Source organism: Nannospalax galili, unplaced genomic scaffold (genome assembly GCF_000622305.1).
Source record: "Nannospalax galili isolate Female #2095 unplaced genomic scaffold, S.galili_v1.0 scaffold917, whole genome shotgun sequence".
Classification (NCBI taxonomy): Eukaryota; Metazoa; Chordata; class Mammalia; order Rodentia; family Spalacidae; genus Nannospalax; species Nannospalax galili.
In genome coordinates, this window is record NW_008340972.1 from 127,824 (window position 1) to 139,628 (window position 11,805).

Here is an 11,805-nt window from a genome sequence, read left to right on the forward strand (position 1 = left end):
CCCTCCCTCCCTTCCTCCTTCCCTTCTCCTCCATCTCCTTCAATCTCCTCCCCTCTCCTCCCTTCCCTCCCCTCCCCTCCCCTCCCTTCCTCCTCCTCCTTTTCTCTTGGCACTGGGGATAGAAAGCAGGCTCTTGTGCATACAAATCACACTCACTCTGTCGCTGAGCTACATGACCCCCCATCCTTTGTTTACCATAAGCAGATGCATTGGGATTTCCCTAGTCTAAGTTTGCTCCCAGTCAGAAGTCTGGAGGGAAGTGTGTCATTCTATCAGTGTGGAAGACAGAGACACTTTTCCCTTGTTTCACTTCCTGAAGCACGGCCCTCTGTCGGATGACTGCTCCTCGTCCTATATCGACGGATCCACCTTCCTTCCAATTTGACTGCTCTGGCTCCTGGAACTGACCATTTCTGCTACCAAGACCCACTGGCCACAGTGACTAGTTCAGAGATTAGCTTTTGACCCAAGCTTGACTAACCAGAGGACTTTCTCTGACTCATTCTGATTAGCCAGAGTTTTGCTAACTGCCTTCTTCTAAGAGAGAGAGAAAGATGTATATAGTCTTCAGTCACAGAGATTATTCTTGAACTGATGGTGGCCAGTTTCAGGCCTCTCGGAAGAGACAGAGTGGAGATGAAAGGTAGAGAGGAGACCGAGCCAGTCTGGTCCTCAGAGCTCCCAGAGCCAGGGCCCACCCTTGCCATCCTGAAGCCTTGACTAGATGAGAATGAATCTCCCTGTTTGTGTACGTTGGATCTGATTGGACTCTGTCCATTATAGACCCATATGCCCTTAGTACCCTTGAGAAGGAGCTGGGGAAATATCACTTTCAAATTTTAAAAATATATAGTATTATTTTTTTGGAGACAGGGTCTCATTATCTTCAAGTTGGTCTCAAACTCACGCTAGGAACGAAGATGACCTTTGGACTTCTGATCCTCCTACCTCTACCTCCCAAGTGCTGAGATTACAGGTGCGCACACCACGCCCAGTCTCTGTGGTGCTGGCAACTGAACCCAGGCCTTCCTCCACACTGGACAAGCACCCTGCCAACTAAGCCACATCCCCAAACCTCTTTATTGTTTCATATTTTTAATTCTCATTTTTGGCTTTACATAGTAGTAGTGTTCATCAGATTTTTTTTTTTTTTTTGATAGAAACAATTTGCACTAGCTGGAACAGAGAAAGGGGGTTATTAGACCACGTACGCACATGGAAGGCAGGCACCAGGAGCCTGGCCTAAGGAGCATCTAGATTCAATGAACTAAAGGCCGTCAAAGCTTTCACCTGCTTCGTTTCTTCCTCCTGAACCCTGGGCTCACCGTTTGCACCCAGAGGGGGACAAGGCCAGCAGTAGAGTCTCAGACCATCACAGTGTCTGAGAAAAAACTTCCTCCTCCTTGACTTTAGTCAGCGAACGTGGAGTCTCTCAAGAGTTCTTGAACAATTATTGTCTCCAAGAACATAGGTACCACTGCTGCCCAAACTAATGCTCTGTTCCATCCTTAACCAGCACAAGAAGAGCCAAGAATCCTGTAAAAACAAATCGTTCCTGTTTGGAAGCACTGTCTGCAACCAAGCAGGGGAACTATTTCAGAAACAGAGAGAAGTCAGGTATGCTGTTACACACCTGAAGTCTTGGCACATGGCAGGTAGACAAAGAACGGTGAGGAGTTCAAGGCCAGTCGTGGCTACATAGTGAGCTCAAGGTCAGCCCGGGCTGCACGAGACCCCGCCTCATTTTCTATCCCCCCCAAAAGGGCAGAGAAAGTAGATCTGACATTGCCACCCAAGATCTTTTTTTTTTTTAATTTAATTTTATTTTATGTGTATGCATGTATTGCCTGTATGTAGGTAAGTGCATCCATGCCGTGCAATGCCCGCAGAGGACAGAAGAGGCTGTCGGATCCCCTGGAACTGGAGTTACATGGCATCCTAGCTGCCATGTGGGTGCTAGGATTCAAACCTAGGTCTTCTGCAAGAACAACCAGTGTTCTTAACCGCTGAGACATCTCTCCAGCCCTGCCACCCAAGATCTTATTATCAGGATGACATCTATCCTAAATGTTATCACATTCTACATTGTTCCTGTATTTTAAAACAAATGGCTATTAATTTTAAAGAGATTAAAATCAATCACCACAGTTGTATTATATATGATGCAATATCGATTTCTTTGGTTTTATATTAAGTACGTTCCCCCTGCAGTAATATTAAATTAGTAAGAAATCCCAGAATTCATGTGGTTTGATTGTTGCTAATGCAAAATCCCCTCTCAGACCGTCCTAGCTCAAGGGTGTCACACCTTTATATTTTTAATGAGAAAAAATGCAAATGTAGTTGTCTGGGAAGTAAAGCATTGGGCTGGAACTGACTGAACCCGGAGCAACTGCCTGTCATCCTTCCAGTACCTTGGAAAACTGCTGCTGTGATTTCCTTCTCTTATTAAAAACAGAGTAACAATAGAAATACTATTCATCTTAAAAATAACCCCAGGGCAGCTTTGAGGTGTAGGGAGGGAGACTGCAGGGTTTTATAAGCACAGTCTACAAGTAGCAGTTTGAATCATTTTCTTTGTGCTGAAATAAAAATGAAATCATCTCCATCAAGGTATAAAATTAGCCTGACATGCTGAGTGGTTATTTCATTTTAATGGGCATATTATTTATTACTTCTTGAACACCAATTTGTTCCAGAACCTTTATAGGGAACACAATGTAGTCTGTGTTCTGGGCTCTCGAGTTCTCTGGGAAGGATGCTGTTTGCTCAATGGGACACTGAAAGTTTTGTCCTTGAAGTGCTTCCCTTACAAGTGAACTGAAAATTTAAACCTGTGAGTTGGGATGAGGAACTGTGAACATTTAAAATGATGTAGACTGACCCATCTGTCTTTAGAAGGATGGAACATTAGCTATCAAAAGACCAGAGAGGGAAATATTATTGTTGGCCCCTCTGGGTTCTAACTAGAAAATCAATTCAAAGGTAAAAGTCATTGGAGAACCGTTTATGGAGAACTGTGTTTGTTTTGCTTGACTAGTCAGACATAATATAATAATAATAATAATAATAATAATAACAATAACAATAAGTGCCAGCCACTGTAGAAGAGCCGTCACTATGATTTCAGAGGGATGTTTGCCCCCGAAAGCAAGAGGAAAAGTCTCAGGTGAGACACTCACTACCTTGTTTGAGGCAGGAGCTCTTGTTTGATGCTGTGTACTCCAGGCTAGGTGCCCTCTGAGGTCTACAGGGGTCTCCTGCACTTGCAAGTGCTTTACCCACTGAGCCATCCTCCTGGCCCCTGTCCTGTTATTTCAGAAGGGTCTTTCCTAGTACATGAAGCTCTCTGTTGAAGCTCTTGGGTCACTTTATACTACTGCAGAACTCAGAGAAGTTAAGCTGACCTTGAGCAATGCATGTGGATTGAAAGCCCCTTTGTCATTGTCCCTTCCCAGTCAGGCTCCAGCTGCTGTTTACAGAGTTCTACCTGGAAGCTAGTTTCCCCCACATCCCCTTCCCTCTGTGTCTTCGTTACTTGTCTCCTTGCTGTGACAAAATGCCGAACAGAAACATCTTAAGTCAAGAAAACTTAATTTTGGCTCATGGTTTCAGAGAAATTTCAGGTCATCACAGGGAGAAGACATGGTGATGGGAGAGGCTTTTTATAAAGCAGGGTTCTCTAGAAAGCTGGATGCCTCAGTAGTCTCAATCCAGCCCTGAAGGCCTGGAAGATTCCTGGATTGTCACTAGCCTTCAGTCCACATTGAAAGACCAGAGAAGCTAGAATCTGATGTTAGTGGAGGATGGCCAGACAGCTGCATCCCACATCCAACATTCCCCAGGAGCAGCGGAGACAGATGCACTTGCTCAGCAGATAGTGAAGGCGGACATGCAGAAAGCTGGCACCTCCAGCCTCTGGACCTGGACCACCCCCTGGAAGGAGACACCCACTCTGAGTGGGTTTTCCCTCCCCATCTACTCCTTTCTGGAACACTCTCTCAGACACTGCTCAGAGATGGGTCGCCTAGATAATTCCAGACCCTATCAAGTTACCACTCTATAGTAACCATCACACTCTCCATGCCTAGTGGAGGAAGACTAAGATAGAGGTGTTAGGTTCCTGCAGACTCCTAAAATGGTGGTGTAACTCCCAATATTCTAAAATGGCGGGTTTGAACCTAGCCCAGGAATGTCCCTCTGCTTATCGGGAAACCAACCAATCCAGAGCTAAGTGGCTCAGCCTATGTCATGGAAAGTTACCCAAGCCCCTAACTGCCTATAAAGGCTGCCTGACTTCTACTGCTAGCTGCTGTCTCTCTGCTCCTGGGGGCAGCCCAAAGGTTTGATCCCCTCCAATAAGCTGCTGTCCCCCATGGAGTTGTCTTGGTCTGTGGTCTTCACTGTGTGCTCCCATACAAGAAGCTGTTCACAGATACATACAGGAAGCAGAGGGCTCAGGGCTGGAATCCTGGCAGGTACCTGCCCTTTCTGGCCCTTACCCTGCCAGCTAGACTCTGCCTCTTAAAGGCTCCACAGCCTTCAACAGAGTCCACAAGCTAGCGACCAAGTGCTGAAAACTTGAGCCTGCGGGGCCATTTTAGAATGCAAGAGCAGCCACTGCTGTATTTTCTACCAGTGTCTCCTGTTAAGCCTGTAAGAGTTCTTCTACACATGTGCACATGTGTCATAGTGTCCAAAAGTTAAAAAAAAGTTAGAGCCTACAGCATGTAGCCTCCAAGAGGCGATAGAATCTGAAGATTATCTTTTGTGTCCTGTTGTGACCAGCCAGCGAGGGGTGGAGGATGGTCACTGTCTAGGGGTTATGGTTGGGTTTGTTTTCTTAGCCAATAAAATAATTAAGAGACAGGGAAAATCTCAGGCACAGTAGAGTGCAACAGGCAAACAGATTCTTATTGAAAGACTGAGACCGTACTGGAGAGATGGCTCAGCAGTTAGGAGCACTGGCTGCTCTTGCAGAGGACCTGGGTTCAAATCCCAGCACCCACATGGAGGCTAACAACCATCCATAACCCCAGTTCCAGGGGCTCCAACGCCCTCTTCTGTTTTCCTCAGGCATTGCATGACACAGATGCACTTACATACATGCATACACATAAAATAAAAATAAGAAAATTTTTTTTTGGTCTTTTTGAGACAGGGTCTCCCTGTAGCCCCAGCTGACCTGGAACTCACTATGTAGACCAAGCTGGCCTCAAACTCACAGAGATCCGCCTGCCCCTGCCTCCAAAGTGCTGGGATTAAAGGTGTGCGCCACCACGCCTGGTCAAATAATAAAATATTTTTAAAAGGATGACTTGCACCCATGCACAGGCTCATACAGAGAGAATTACTCTCTGCAAGTGGAGGAGGGGCAAAAATATCCAAAGCCCTCTAGGAGGGCTTGGGCCTTGTGTTTTTCTGGTATGGGGCATGTTCCCCACCCCTGCCCCCCTGTTTTGAATTGATCAAGTTGAACAAAAAAGAGAGAACCCATAAGGTCACAGCTCCAAGCTGCCAGGTCTGGCCTTGATTTTATCTAAACTGATCTAGAAAGGGGGCCCTGTTGGTAGGAGAAAAAGCCTAGCAGGGCTCTGTCTCAGATCAAGAGGAAGCAGGAAGTGTGCTCTCTTTACTAATCATCACTGGCCCTGACTGCTTATTGGGGATTTAGTCCCTTACATTGTGAAATCTTTATTTTATTTTATCTATTATTTTTACTTTATGAGTGTGAGTGTATTGCCTGCATTTTTGTAAGTGTACCTGTGTGGTACAATGCCCACAGAAATCAGAAGAGGGCATCAGAGCCCCTGGAGTTACTGATGGTTGTTGGCTGCCATGTGGGTCTTGGGAATTGAACCTGGGTCCTCTGGAAGAACAACTAGTGCTCTTAACTGCTGAGCCATCTCTCCAGCCCACATATTCAGGGTTCTCATACAACCCTCCACTCTGCAACACACAGATCTTGGATATAAGGTGTTCAGAGTTTGAAAGACTTTCATTTGGGATCCAGGTTTATCTCTTGCTAGCTGTGTACTTTAGGAGGGCTGCTTGACCTCTTTAAGCATCTCTAAGTTGTAGAGAAATCGAGGGCTTTGAATGAAATCAGATGGGAGGTGGCAGCTGCCTCTCCCCTCAAATTGGGTTAAGTTGCGTGTGAAATCTTAGTGTCCTATCTTGCTAAAGCGCTTGTCAAATAGAACATCTACCTCCTTTCCATAACATTAGGGACATTGGCATAATTAACAAGTTCTTCCAAGCAGTCCGGACACTGTCCAGCTCCCTGTGGGATGGAGCTTCTTATCTTGAGAAAACAGTAAATATCTGGATGGTGAGGTAGATTCCAGAGCTACCTCAACAGGCCAGAACTGGAGTCTGTAACCTGGACTCAGAGGTTGAACTCAGGGCACCAAATGTGTGCAAAGCTGGGAGGTACGAAGGTGGAAAGCCAGCTTTGCTGTCCTCTGTGGGTCTGGCTGGCTGCAGCCAGCATGCTTGTCCCACTGAGTTCAGCTGCAGGACATTCTGTTCCCAGTCCTTCATGGGCTACGCATAGAAGTCAGATGTAAGAGCTTCATTATAGGGGGCTGCAGACAGGGCTCAGCAGTTAAGAGCACTGGCTGCTCTTGCTGAAGACCCGGGTTCAAGTCCCAGCATCCACATGGCGGCTAAAAACCATCCCGCTGACCTATTTACCCTCACATGAATCGGAGGCCAACCAGTTGAATACCCATTCATTATTATCGGCCAAATAAAACATTGTTTAAATAACATGTTCTCAAAGCTGGAAAATTGAGAAACGAGTAAATACATATGTAACTATATAAATGATATATATGTACCTTTATAAATACATTTACATACATATTATTCATAGTCCAGAAGAGTATTCCTCCAAACTGTGATCTGCTACAGATTGGAGCTCTGGTTGCTTCCCAGACCCTCAAGAGTTACTCAGTGAAGGGAGAAGAAAGTCTAATAACAATGCAGATGAAATGTCATCGCGAATCCCATTGTTTTTATACTACTTTTAAAAATTATAAACATAAAAATATAAGAATCACTCAGACACAATCCTTGACGGTGGGACCCAGAATCTACACTTATAACTTCATGAGTGATCCTTCACTAAAACTGTATATCAGGACTCTTGCTGAATATTTAACAGGTATCTTTTTTTTATTATTTTTATTTCATGTGTATGCGTGTATTGTCTGCATGTAGATAAGTGCACCCGTGTCATGCGATGCCGGCAGAGGACAGAAGAGGCTGACAGATCCTCTGGAACTGGAGTTACAGACAGTTGTTAGCTGCCACGTGGGTGCTGGGATTCAAACCCTGGTCTTCTGCAAGAACAGTCAGTGTTGTTAACTGCTGAGCCATCTCTCCAGCCCCTTAACAGGTATCTTACCCTTCAACTACTCATTTTTTTTTCTCATTTAAATATTGCTGCAGTACAGGGTCCTCTGGGCAAAACAGACGGCTGCTATCTTCATCAGATCAGCTGTGCCTGCTTGGAAGAGTCCATCAATATCAGGCTTGTTGACGTGGACATGCCCTCATGAGAGGAGGGGCTGGGGAGGGTCACTGTGTACGCAGTCTGCCTTAGTTGCGTGTAGACCCTGAGGTGCCAGAGGCTACTGGGAAGCCATCATCCATCCTGGGTGAAGACTTGCTTTGGGGTCACCTCCACTTCTGCCAGTAGCCCCCTCTCCCAAGCGCCAACTGAACCTGATAGGTTCATTGGTTTCTCAAGAGTGAACTTTGGTAGAACTGCGCTTTGGTTTGTCATTGGGACATCAGGAGGAGGGGGTGGACATTGTTTACATCTCCCAGGGAAGGAATTCTCACACCCAATATGCAAAAGTGGGTAAGTATCCTAGTTAGTTTGCTATTGCTATGATAAAACACTCTGGCCAAAACCAATTTGTGGCACACAGAGTTTGCTGCATCTTATTCTTTCAAGTGACAGCCCACCACTGCGGGAAGCCAGCTGCAGGAACTCTGCTCACTGGCCTGCCCCCAGCCCCTGACTTGCTCAGTTCCCTTTCCCACACAGCCCAGGCCCAACTGCCCAGGGGTGGCACTGCCCGCAGTGGGTGGGCCCTGCTACTTCAAGCAACTAAGAAAATGCCCCACAGACAGGCCCAGGGGCCAACGTTATGGAGGCCGTTTCTCAGTCAGGGCGCCTTCTTCCCTGGCATGCGTCAGCTTGACAACGGAAGCTGACCAGAACAAGGAGATTCTGAAACCGTCTATTATAAAAATGATTCCTCTGGGGCTGGAGAGATGGCTCAGCAGTTACGAACACTGATTGTTCTTGCAGAGGACCTGGGTTCAAATCCCACACCCACATGGCAGCTAACAACTGTCCGTAACTCTAGTTCCAGAGGATCCAACACCCTTTTCTGACTTCGTGGGCATTGCATGACACGGGTGTACTTACATACATGCAGGAAATACAAGCATATGCATAAAATAAAAATAAAATATAAATAAATGAATAAATAAAATGAACCCTCTAAAGGACAGTTGGGTTTCTACTGAATTAATGTTTTGTTCAGGTAATGGGCTTTCTCCAGTCAGGTGACTACAAGGTGTAAGATAAGCATTGGTCAGTGTGGGAAGGCGATGTCAGTGTACCCCAATTCACGACAGCACCTGCTCCTCCTTCCTGACTTGGGAAAGCAGCCACTCAGAGGCTAGACAAGATGTGCAGTGCGGCGACTTGCCTTAGCGCTTCTGTCTGACTTTAGTTTCCGTGCACCATTAGGCTAATGGGCATCCACATGTGTTACGTCTCAGGGGTGGAAGCCCAAGCTACCATCCACCCCCCCGCAATGTAAGGTATGTGTGTATTCTACAACCTCAGTCCTGGCGTGGATTTCCAGTCCTGTGGCTTTAAAAGGAGGGTGGCAACCAGGTTGTAGTAGCTGCTGTTCTTGTTGCTGAGATGAAATATCTGACAGAAGGAGCCTAAGGCAGGAAGATTTTATTTTGACTCGCAGTCTGAAGGGATACAATCCATCATGGAGAAGGCATGGCGTCAGGATCACAAGACAGCTGGTCACATGTGTATATGTCTATAATCCTAGCACTCAGGAGGCTGAGACAGAAGGATTTTAAATTTGGGGCTATCCTGGGCTACAGAGTGAGAGCCTGTCTCAAAAAAAGAATGGGAGAGGGAAAATAGAGGATGAGAGGGAGGAAGAGGTGGAGAAGGAATAGGAAGAGGAGGAGGAAGAGGAGGATGATGAAGAGGAGGAGGAGGAGGAAGAAGAAGAAGCAACCCTTCTTTTCCAAGTCTTCCCAATAAATCAGCACTCCAGGAAGCTGTGCTGTCTTATGATAAGACTTTAAATGCCCCTGGTGAGAAAGACACAGCAGTTGGAAAGCAGCCATCTAAACATTTCCAAATCGTCCACATTCCTCCTGAGGGCCTTCACACCCTAGACCCTAGCTCCCCCCTGCCCTACCTGCCCTTTCCGAGGTCTTCCCTGTCCCAGACATCGAAGGTCTGAGATTTTCTCAGGCTTCCACACCCCAGCTAGTGAGCAGTGGCTTTCTTGGGGCTTCTTGTGCTCACTGACGCTTGGTTTTTCTGTGGCCTCGACCGCCGGGCACACAGCTCTGCCGGAGTCTTCATTTCATTAATTTTTTAAAATAGGGCCTCATGTAGTCCAGGTTGGCCTTAGGCTCACTATGTAGTCAAGGATGGCCTTGAATACATGATCCTCCCGCCTCCACCTCCCGAGTGCTTGGGGTTACAGGGATGCCTTGTTTGTGTGATGCTGGGGATTGTACCAGGGCTTGGTATATGCCAGGCAGGTATTCTACCACCCAAGCCAAGTACCTGTGTGCTGCTTGTAAGAACACTCATCGTGAGGCTCAACCCATAATCTAGTCACCTCCCAAGATTCCACCCCTTTGTGCTAAATATTTTATTACACTTTATTCCTTTTTCTGTGTGGTTGTGGTGTGTGTGTGTGTGTGTGTGTGTGTGTGTGTGTGTGTACATGCCATGATGCTCATGTGGAGGTCAGAACACAACTTGCAGGAGTCGGTTCTCTCATTCCACCACATGGGTTCCAGGGATTGAACTCGGGCTGTCAGGCTTGGCAAGCACCTTCACCCACTGAGCCATCTCACTGGTTCCTAAGCTGATATTTTAAAATGTTACATATTGACCAAGTGCTTAGAAAGTGAGGTAAGATATATTTTACCAAATTAGTTGATTTAAAAAAAATATATATTTTTTCTGAGAAGGCTAAACTCAGTCCTACTTGGAATATCGTTTTCTCAGTTTTCTCCTTCAAGTGGATGAGACGTGAAGACGAACACGCATCCAGCTGTTGAGAACAAAGACGCGGACCGCCTGTAGGATCCAGTGTTGTGGCACTCTTGCTGCACATAGACAAGATCACCGAAAGTGATTGCGTGTCGGTTTGGCTCATGTACCTGTAGATAGTAGGAAAAACTAAGACAAAAGCAGCCATAAGCCCCAACGCTCACACTACTGATAGTTTGCTCATAAAATGTGCTGTGGGTCCGGGGTGCGGGGGGCAGGCTGGAGAGATGGCTCAGCAGTTAAGAGCACTGGCTGCTCGGACCCAAGTTCAATTCCCAGCACCCATATGGTGGCTAACAACCATCTGTAACTCCAGTTCCAGGGGATCCAGCGCCCTCTTCTGACCTCTGTGGGCACTGCACAACACAGGTGCATGCAGGCATAACATTCATACACATAAAATAAGAATAAATAAAGTATTAAAAAATAGCTGGGCATGGTGGCGCACGCCTGTAGTCCCAGCACTTGGGAGGCAGAGGCAAGCAGATCTCTGTGAGTTCAAGGCCAGCCTGGTCTACATAGTGAGTTCCAGGACAGCTGGGGCTACAAGGAGACCCTGCTTCAAAAAGACCAAAAGATAAATAAAAATAAAATGTTCTGGGGCCCTAGAGGTCTGTGGTAAGTTCATCTACAGCACCTTGATAACCCCAGGCACAGTGCTAGGACTTAGCAGAATCTATTTTATTTTATTTTATATTTTTATTTATTGGCAGGGCTGGGATCAAATCCAGGCCATTGTGACGTGTCAGACAAGTGCCGCACTCCTGAGCTGGAGCCCGGTGCTCTTTATCTGCACTCAATATCCCACCAATTTCCCAGGCTGGCCTCAGCTTCCCATGAGTAGCTGGGGTCACAAACCTGTGCCACCATGCCCAGTCACCACATCAATATCTTAAAAAAATGTAGAACCAGAGTGCAAATTCACTTTTAATCTTCACTCTGATGATTCCTGTTTCTTTCAATTTTTTTTCACTCTGTGCATGTGTGTGTGCATACACATACATGTATAGAAGTCCGAGGACAACTTGTGGGACCCAGTTTCCTCCTTCCACCATGTGGACCCCAGGAATGAAAACCTCAGGTTGTGAGACTTGGCACCAAGCACCTTTACCCCTTTACCTGCTGAGCCATCTCACTGGCCTGGAGTATTTTCTTTTAATTTAATTTTTTTTTTTTTTTGCATCTGTTGGCAAATCATCATGCACAAAGATCACAGAGGCATCTGTAGTTGAAAGTGACCCAGGAAAAGTCACAGTGTCTGAGGAAAGGGTGAGCCTTCAGAGTTAACGTCACCAAGTGGCCACCCCTGAGAACCCAGATACCTTCATGTCAAGGCTCACCGGTGACCCACATTGAACTCATGAGAAAAATAACCCCGGGGAAACAATGTAAAAGGGACTGTGTCCCGTTGATCACACTGGGACTGGAACCCAGGGCTTTGCATCTGCTGAGCACTG